Source organism: Lithobates pipiens, unplaced genomic scaffold, assembly GCF_037356315.1.
Source record: "Lithobates pipiens isolate NorthernLeopardFrog02 unplaced genomic scaffold, aLitPip1_a1.2 Scaffold_13, whole genome shotgun sequence".
Lineage (NCBI taxonomy): Eukaryota > Metazoa > Chordata > Amphibia > Anura > Ranidae > Lithobates > Lithobates pipiens.
The window spans coordinates 72,264,587-72,274,171 of record NW_027507718.1 but is presented as its reverse complement, the minus strand read 5'-3'; positions in this window follow the sequence as shown (position 1 = coordinate 72,274,171).

The following is a 9,585-nucleotide window of genomic DNA, read 5'->3' as shown; positions in this document are numbered from 1 at the left end:
ATCTGGTTACAAAGGATGGGGAGATGGCGAAGGTATTGAACTTATTCTTCTCCTCAGTCTTCTTGAGGGAATCAAGGGGCTTCAGTAGCCAAAACTGCAGTGTTTATCCTCATGACACATCACAGGAAGCACCTCCATGGTTAACAGAGGACAGAATTAAAATTAGACTTGGGAAAATTAAAATTAATAAATCACTGGGACCAGATGGCTTGCACCTGAGGGTACTTAGGGAATTCAGTGAATCAATTGCCAGACCATTGTTCCTAATTTTTACTGACAGTCTACTGACTGTAATGGTACCAGCTGATTGGAGAAAAGCCAATGTAGCACCAATATTTAAAAAGGGCCCAAAACACATCCCTGAGAATTGCAGACCACTTCACCTAACATCAATAGTATGTAAACTCTTAGAGGGGATGATAAGGGACTATATACAAGATTTAGTATGAGAACGGTATCATTAGCAGTAATCAGCATGGATTCATGAAGAATCTTTCTTGCCAAACCAATCTATTAACCTTCTATGAGGAGGTGAGTTGCCATCTAGATAAAGGAAGGCCCATAGACGTGGTGTATCTGGATTTTGTAAAAGTATTGTTTTTTGTACAAAATAAGGTCCGTTGGCATGGACTATACGGTGAGTACATGGATTGAAAACTGTCTACAAGGGCGAGTTCAGACGGTGGTGATAAATGGGGAGTACTTGGAATGGTCAGGGGTGGGTAGTGGGGTCCCCCAGGGTTCTGTGCTGGTACCAATCCTGTTTAGTTTGTTCATAAACAACCTGGATGATGGGGTAAACAGTGCAATCTCTGTATTTGTGGATGATACTATGCTAAACAGGGCAATAAATTCTCTGCAGGATGTGGAAACCTTGCAAAAAGATCTGAACAAATTAATGGGGTGGGCAACTACATGGCAAATGAGGTTCAATGTAGAAAGATTTAAAATAATGCATTTGGGTGGCAAAAATAGGAATGCAATCTATACCATGGGGGGAGAACCTCTGGTGCAATCTAGGACGGAAAAGGGCCTGGGGGTCCTAGTAGATGATAAGCTCAGTAATGGCATGCAACACCAAGCTGCTGCTATCAAAGCAAACAGAATATTGGCATGCATTAAAAAGGGGATTCATTCCAGAGATAAAAAGATAATTCTCCCGCTCTACAAGACTCTGGTCCGGCCGCACCTAGAGTATGCTGTCCAGTTCTTGGCACCAGTCCTCAGGAAGGATGTACTGGGAATGGAGCGAGTACAAAGAAGGGCAACCAAGCTAATAAAGGGTCTGGAGGATATTAGTTATGAGGAAAGGTTGCGAGCACTGAACTTATTCTCTCTGGAGAAGAGACGTTTGAGAGGGGATATGATTTCAATATTCAAATACCATACTGGTGACCCCACAATAAGGATAAAACTTTTTCGCAGAAGGGAGTTTAACAAGACTCGTGGCCACTCTTTAAAATTAGAAGAAAAGAGGTTTAACATTAAACTACGTAGAGGGATATTTACTGTAAGAGCAGCAAGGATGTGGAATTCCCTTCCACAGGTGGTGGCCTCAGCGGGGGGCATCGATAGTTTCAATAAACTATTAGATAAGCACCTGAATGACTGCAACATACAGGAATATACAATGTAATACTGACATGTAATCACACACATTGGTTGGACTTGATGGACTTGTGTCTTTTTTCAACCTCACCTACTATGTAACTATGTAACTTTATAACCAGTGCGGCTGATTAATTAGGTCAATTCAGTGTTCTTAGCTGCTGCTAGTCTGATAGCTCCTTCTGCTTTCCAGAGAGCGGTAGGATTCTATGGATCATAGGTGTGGAACTATGCAAATGGTAGTATGAATATTTATGCAGCCCTGGCCAATCCCAGGGAACAGGGTCCTGAAGGCTGCTTGGAAATGTTATAAATACTCTGAAAGATTGAGCTTCTGGGTCTTTTCCTGTAGAAGATCAGTCCAACCTGGAGGGCTGCTATCCTCCAGGGTAACACTGCCATGTGTTTGCTGTTCATGGGGTCTCAGGTGAGTGACCTAAGGGTATGGATGCAGAAGCTACAAAGAGCTGAGTGAGGGGCTGTCTGCTGAAGATCTAGTCTAGTATCACTGGAGAAAGGTGTCGCTTGGAAGTTGGAAGGGGGCAACTAACTGTCCCTGGATATTTTGTGAGTACAGACTACTATGAGACATCTAATGCCGCATACACACGACAGGACTTAAGTCCGGCAGACTTTCGACGGAGTTCTGATGGAGTTCTGACAGAGTTCTGACGGACTTTCCGAATGAACGGACTTGGCCACACACAATCACACCAAAGTCCGACGGATTCGAACGTGATGACGTATGACTGGACTAGAATAAGGAAGTTCATAGCCAATAGCCAATAGCTGCCCTAGCGTCGGTTTTAGTCCGTCAGACTAGCACACACACGAGCGGATTTCTGGGTCCGGCAGAGTTCTGTCGGAAAAATTTGAAACATGTTCCATTTCTAAAGTCTGTCAGACTTTTGCAAATCAAAAGTCCGCTGCAGCCCACACACGTTCGAATAGTCTGCCGGAATCATTCCGTCAGACTTTTGATGTTGAAAAGTCTGGTCGTGTGTACGGGGCATTAGAGACTTTTGGGTTGCTGCCACCTATCCTGTGATAGAGAGTTAGTTGTGTGTTTGTCTAAAGGGGACAATAGTTGGTGTCCTGAAGAGCTTAGTCTATCTAGTTCTCTGCAAAGGGACTCTGCTGTCAGTGCTCTAAAGAAAGAAGCTGTTCATGCGTCTGATCGGAGCATCACTGTAACGCTGTGCAACTGGTTAGACAAATCATATCGCAGCTAGATACTACAATTTTTTTATACCTGAAATGTCTGTCTTGTTGTAAATCTAACCTTTATAAGCTTTTTAATAAATGCATGCAGTTTTACACTATGAAGCTTTTTCTTTCCTTATCTATATGATTTCCAGAAATTTGGAGTTCCTTTACATTGTTATGGATATAAAGCTCTAATAACTAGCAATACACTTGAGATTTCCAAGCCAGTCAATAAGCTGAACACCCAAGAAAGCAATCCAATACCTTGGTCTTTGAATCACCTAAATTTGAGTCTGTGAGTTACATGGAAGCAGGACAACCAAGTGGGTGATAGCCAGATGAATATACTCCTACAGTGAGTTTGATCTCTGTAATAGGGGTCCACCATATCTGGTAAGAGGCCAACTTTTACCTTATGAGACATCATATCTTCAAACATATGTGATTGTTTTCAAGAGGAATATACCTTGTTTCCCCTAAAATAAGACCTAGCCTGATTGTCGGTGTTGGCTGCAATATAATCCCTACCACCCAAATAAGCCCTACCCTGTTTCCTCAAAAATAAGCCCTACCCCGAAAAGAAGACCTACAAGGACTTTAACTAGGGCTTATTTGGGGGGTAGGGCTTTTATTGCAGCTATCACCGACAATCACACTAGGTCTTATTTTAGGGGAAACAGGGTATCAGACATCTTGCAATGCTCAGTGATTGAAAGCAAAGGAGACATATACAGGCGATTGCTTGAATTAGATTCCACATTTGCTGTATCTATTCACTATATGAACTTTGTTTGTTACAAATAATAGACACAAAAGGCACTTATTACGGTATTTATAATAAGTTTATTGAATGTTTATTCATTTTGCACTTTTTTGAGCACTGTTTTATATTGTGGTTTATGCCTCAGTCACTTTATTATTTTTTATTATACTGCAGCACATTTGCATCAAGTACCATCTTATGAACAATGATCACTTTATAAATGATATATTATCACAATTTAAATGGTTTAACACAGGAAATAGCGCTCCATATATATTAATATATTCCTACCCAGGCCTCATTTAGTCCCTATTTAGTTCCTTGCACAAAATAAGGTTACCAGCCACCACAGGGATTTACCTTCTGCAGAAGCCAGCTGACTAAGATGAAAATTAGAGGAAATCAGCAGCACAAATTGAGCCTGATTTACTAATAACGTTGGGACTTATTTGCATAATAAATTGGGTGAATATTCACTTCTGCCATCTCTCATGTGAAAAGCGCGTTCCTGTAAATCTATTTCATCTGCACATACGTTGGATAATTGAAGTGAATATCCACACAATTTATTTGTGAAAATTCTCACCTCATTTAGTAAATCATCCTCAATGTCCCTAGTGGGTTTAAGTGTCCATTCAAAACAGATGCGTAAATCAATGCACATCAACGCATAAACATTGTAACAGCATTGTATTTAAGATAGGAGCAGTTTGCACCAGTATGTTATGCTGATGAGTGTTGTGTTTGCGCGGAAAAAATAAAAAATAGAATCGGTCCTACTTTTTCAGTGCAGTACAACACAGCACATGTAAACACAATGTAAGCACACTGCTTAGTAAGGTAAAAAAATAAAAATAAGATTATAGTGCATTTTAAAAGCAATGCAACATGGCAATGCACATGCATCCGATTGAACCTAACATAGGCAAAATGAAAAAATAAAGGTTTTGTGTTCTGTTACTGTTCTGAAATCTAGAAGACATAAATGGGCTATTCTATATGCAGTAGTGCTGTATAGTTAATGGGGGGGGGGGGGGGAGGGGACCTTTGTTGTAATATATCATATAAATCACTGTCCTGGACTAGTTCACAACACATCATACCACACTAATAATAGAGCTCTTATGAGTAACATGATATCTTCAATACTTTTACAGCGGATCATTGCATGCTTCCTGTCTAATTATTTGTAGCTGGTTAGAAAATATCATTAGAGAACTATAATATTTAATGCATAACATTAAGACATATCTAAACCCTAAAGCACAAATTTAATATATTGCAGTTTACTATCCTTAAAGTAAAAATAAACTCCTAATTTAACAAAAAGAAAGCCTCTTCCAATTTCTAAATTCCTTTTTTTGCTGCAGTGAACTGACTAAGGCTGGATTCACACCTATGCATTTTTTGTGCTTTTGCATTTTGCAGATTTGCACTACAGTCCATTTAACATGGTTTCCTATGGAACACATTCTGTAGTGTAAATCTGCAAAATGCAAAAAGCACTAAAATTGTATAGTTGTGAATCCAGCCTTAGACCCCTTTCATACTGAGCACCTTTGCAGTTGACGCTAAAGCACTGTTCGTTTTTGTTGCGCTTTAGCCCTGTTTTAGCTGCGCTTTTCAGCTGCTAGCAGGGCGGTTATTACCAAAAAAAAAATTGGTAAAAATTCAGCTTTGTGGCGCTTTCAAATAACTTTTAAGGCGTCCTGGAAATGCTGACCATTCATTGCAATGGGCAGGGCGTTTTGGGAGCGCAAAATACAGCACTCTCAACCCGCCCCAAAGATGCTGCCCGCAAGCGCACCGCCCCAGTGTGGAAGGACACACTGAATGAATGAATGAATGCAAAAGCGCTTTTAAAGCGCTAAAGCGCCTGAAAACCGGCTCAGTACTACAGGGGTCTGAGGCCGCGTACACACGCGGGGACTGTTCGCCCAACTTTGTCCGCTGAACAGTGTTTCGGCGGACAGTCCGCTCGTGTGTGGGCTTTCAGCGGACAGTTTCAGCGAACAGTCCGCTGAACAAGGTTTTTCGGAAATTCCGTAAAACTGTCCGCTGAAACTCTGTTTCAGCGAACAGTCCCCTCGTGTGTAGGCTTGTTCGTCAAACTAAGTTCCGCGCATGCTCAGAAAGGATTTACACGCCGAAAGTTATAATGCAGTGTATAGGACGTTGTATTTTCCGTCCCGTCGTACGTGCCGTTCACGTCATCGCGCACGGTTTCAGCAAACTGTTCGTTCGTCGTGTGTGGGCAAGTCCGTCCATGCTAATTTTGAGCGGACTGTTTGCTGAAACTGTTTGACGGACAAAGTTGGGCGAACAGTCCCCGCGTGTGTACGCGGCCTTACTGTTAAAAGGTGACATTTGTTCTCCATGGTCCCAATGTCAGTAGGATTGTACCCACCTTTTTTGGCTTGCTCCTAACATGGACGTAGGACTGTGGACTATGAGATTTGTGTGTATATAGAGCAGTGCACATGACCACAACTAGCATGCACTCTTCATTCCAAACAAATGTAAGTAGGAACAAAATAGAGAGGTTTAGGACATTACAAGGAAAAAAGTAGGGCGACAAGTTCAATACTTGACCCAATCCTTTTCCTATTATGGGTAAAAGACTGTACTCAGATTTTCAATTGAACTCATTGTGATTATTGACTAACACTGGACATAATTAATCATAAAGCTGACATTTAGATATGGCAAAGTTACATTAGTCCAATGTAAGACTTAAACACTTCAGACCGTGTCACGCAGATATACTGCAGCACAATGGCACTCCTGGGCGGAATCCCGTATTGTCCTACCCATTTTCTCCCACCAGAGGGTGCACGCTGGCTGCATGGTGGGGGACCTGATGCACATGGCTGGCGGGCACAATCTCTGCCAACCACGTGCGAGCATAGGCACGGGGATTTGTGTGTGTAAACACATAAATCCCTGTGCTGTCAGAGGAGAGGAGCCATATGGTTTCTTCCTTCTAAGCCATATGGTTTCTTCCTTCTAAGTAAGGAAAATGATATGGCTCCTCTCCTAGTCACTCCCATCTCTACACAGTTAGAACATGTTGAGGGAACACACATTTAACCCCTTGATCACCCCCTAGTGTTAACCCCTTTCTTGCCAGTGACATTTATACAGTAATCAGTGCATTTTTATAGCACTGATCACTGTATAAATGCCAATGGTCCCACTTACATACACTTGGGTTGTGACTCTGCCCCCACAACCTGATAGAACTGAATAGCTATAAATTGTAAAAGAGGGCCCACCGCAGCATTCTCCTTTTCTTCCCTCACCTGGTCAAGACTGATGAACAGCTTAGTACCCCTTACTGCTATTGCCCCAGCCAGGTTCAAGCCTCTCCTGGCTGTAAGTCCGTGCCTGTACAGTCTCTAAACAAGCTAGATGGAAGGATCCCCACTCTGCTGGTCTCAGTGGTATGTTGTCTGGCATTATACAAACCTTAAACGGGCATAAATTATATGCAGCAGTCTCTCTTTCCCTTTTCTTGTGGGGGTTTTTCTGGGCTCTGTAGTTCCACACAACCATCCTGCCATTTCCAAGATGGCGTCCATGCGCCCGGCCGCTTCTGCGCATGTGCAAACAGAAGTGTCTGTTTGTCAGTTTCCAATATGGCTCTCGGCTCCTTGGCAGGCAAATGCACATGCACGAATGTGACATCACTTCCGCCGCAGCAAGGGTGTTTTTAAAAGCCTCCAGCAGTTCCTTTTCCTCCTGTCACTGCAGGACTCAGTATCACAAGGGATTTCTCCTGAATTTCCACCTGCTATCTCTGCCTGCTCTATCCCTACTCCTTACCCAAAGTAAAAGTAGTTTATTTCTCTCCTATGGGTGACTGTTCCAGTTTTCTCTTATATTCCTGCTAATCTCATTATATAATCTAGGTGTGGTGACATTCAGAGACATGTTAGATCAGAAAATCAACCTTGATTTAAAAAGAGCTTATTCGGCAGTAGGCGGTGTGTGTATGCCAGCCATTGCCTTTAGCAGCTGTAGGAAGAGCCACCTTCAGCTGGACATCTAACATTGAAAAGCTAATTTTGGAAGGGGCAGAACAATAAAGAGTGATCGCAGCCCTTCAGAAACGTAGTCTCGCAGGAGATTTTGTTGCAGAGGATTCGGTAGATGCAATCAGATTCTCTTCAATGGCAATGCTGGCTTCCGTAATCACCAGAAGAGCCCTATGGCTTAAGCCCTGGAAAATAGATGCCGCTTCAAAGACAAACTGGTGTAAGATTCCATATGATGGAACAAACCTGGAGAAAAGCTGGACACAGCCATATCCGAAGTCAACGGGGGAAAACAAAATTCCTACGGTTTATGGTAAACCATCAGCACTTTCATTTCCAGAGTGTACCCTTCGGAAATTTCCATCGCTCCCAGGACTTTCACAAAGGTCCTGCTGCCTGTGATAGCCCTCCTAAGGGAGAAGGGTTTAAGAGTCCATCATTAGCTGTACGACATCCTCCTCCTATCAGACAGCTGGGAATCTCTTATCTTTCATCGGGAGACACTGATTTCCACACTGCCACGTTTTGGCTGGTTGATAAATTGGGAAAAGAGCAACCTCCAACCCACTCAGAAAATTATCTTCCTAGGAGCAATATTAGACACCTGGTTAAACAGAGTATAACTTTTCCAAGGGAAGATAACCCTTCCAATTCAGAAAATTAAAAAAATTACTAGTAGCAGTATCGCTACCGGCCAGAGCATGCCTCAGTGCTCTAGGATAAATGTCAACAACCATCCCAATGGTTCAGTGGGCCCAATGACTCACAAGGACATTTCAGAATACATTTCTGAGACAGTGTAATGGAGTGTCGATGCTTCAACCAATCTTTTTTTCCAAACAAGTCATATGGTGGTGGACTCATGTACACACCCTCAAGAGGTTCAGGAAAAGTTTCCCCTCCACAAGAAGTGGTCACATCTAGTGCCAGCATGGAGGGATGGGGAGCCCACTTCCAGCACCAGGCAGTTCAGAGTATCTGGCCGTTCCAACCTCAGGATATAGTATCAAACATACTGGAAATGAGAGCCGCCTTTTAAGCCCTTGTAGCTACGTATGGACAACAAGGTGGCAGTAACTTACATCAACAGACAGAGGGGCACTAGGAGTCATTCTCTTATGGAAGAAGTTCCTCCCATCCTCGAATGGGCACAAGTGAATCTGGCGGACCTGAGGGCGCTGTACTTGCCGAAGCCCAGAATCAACTAGCCAGCGGTTTAAGCAGAAACTTTCTATCCAACAAGTGGTCTCTGAGCCATCAGGCCTTCTCTCTCATAACTCAGACCTGGAGACATAGATCTGGCAGCCACTCCAGCAAACACAAAATACCAGAAATATCTTTCAAGGGCTGCTTACCCATCGGTGAAAGGGATAGACTGCCTACAACACCCTTGGCACTTCCAGCTAGGTTACGTGCTCCCTCCAACACCTCTGATAGCGAGGTTCCTACTCCAGCTCAAAAGATCAACATCAGGACTGGGGGAGGTGATGCTGAGCCGCATAGCTAGTATATATAGTAATCCTACGGCCCAAGTGAAGGCAAATGGTGTACTTTCAGAACCTTTTAAGATCACCAATGGCACGAGACAGGGCTGCCCATTGTCCCCCCTCCTTTTCGCTCTGTCCTTGGAACCGTTTTTAGCCAAGATCAGATTGAACCCTGATATACAAGGGGTGGCAATTGGTCCACTGCAATGTAAGCTGTCAGCCTATGCAGATGATATGCTCTTCTCCATCACTAACCCGATTATTTCCTTACCGAACCTCCTGAGTGCATTCGAGACATACGGGAAACTCTCTAACCTTAAGATTAACTTTATTAAATCCGAAGCGATGGGAATATCTATTCCGGCACGCACCCTCTCGGTGCTACAATCCTCCTTCCGATTTAGATGGACGTCCTCTGCCTTGACTTACCTGGGCACGAAAATCCCAACTGACTTGTCTCGCATCTATGACTATAACTTTCCCC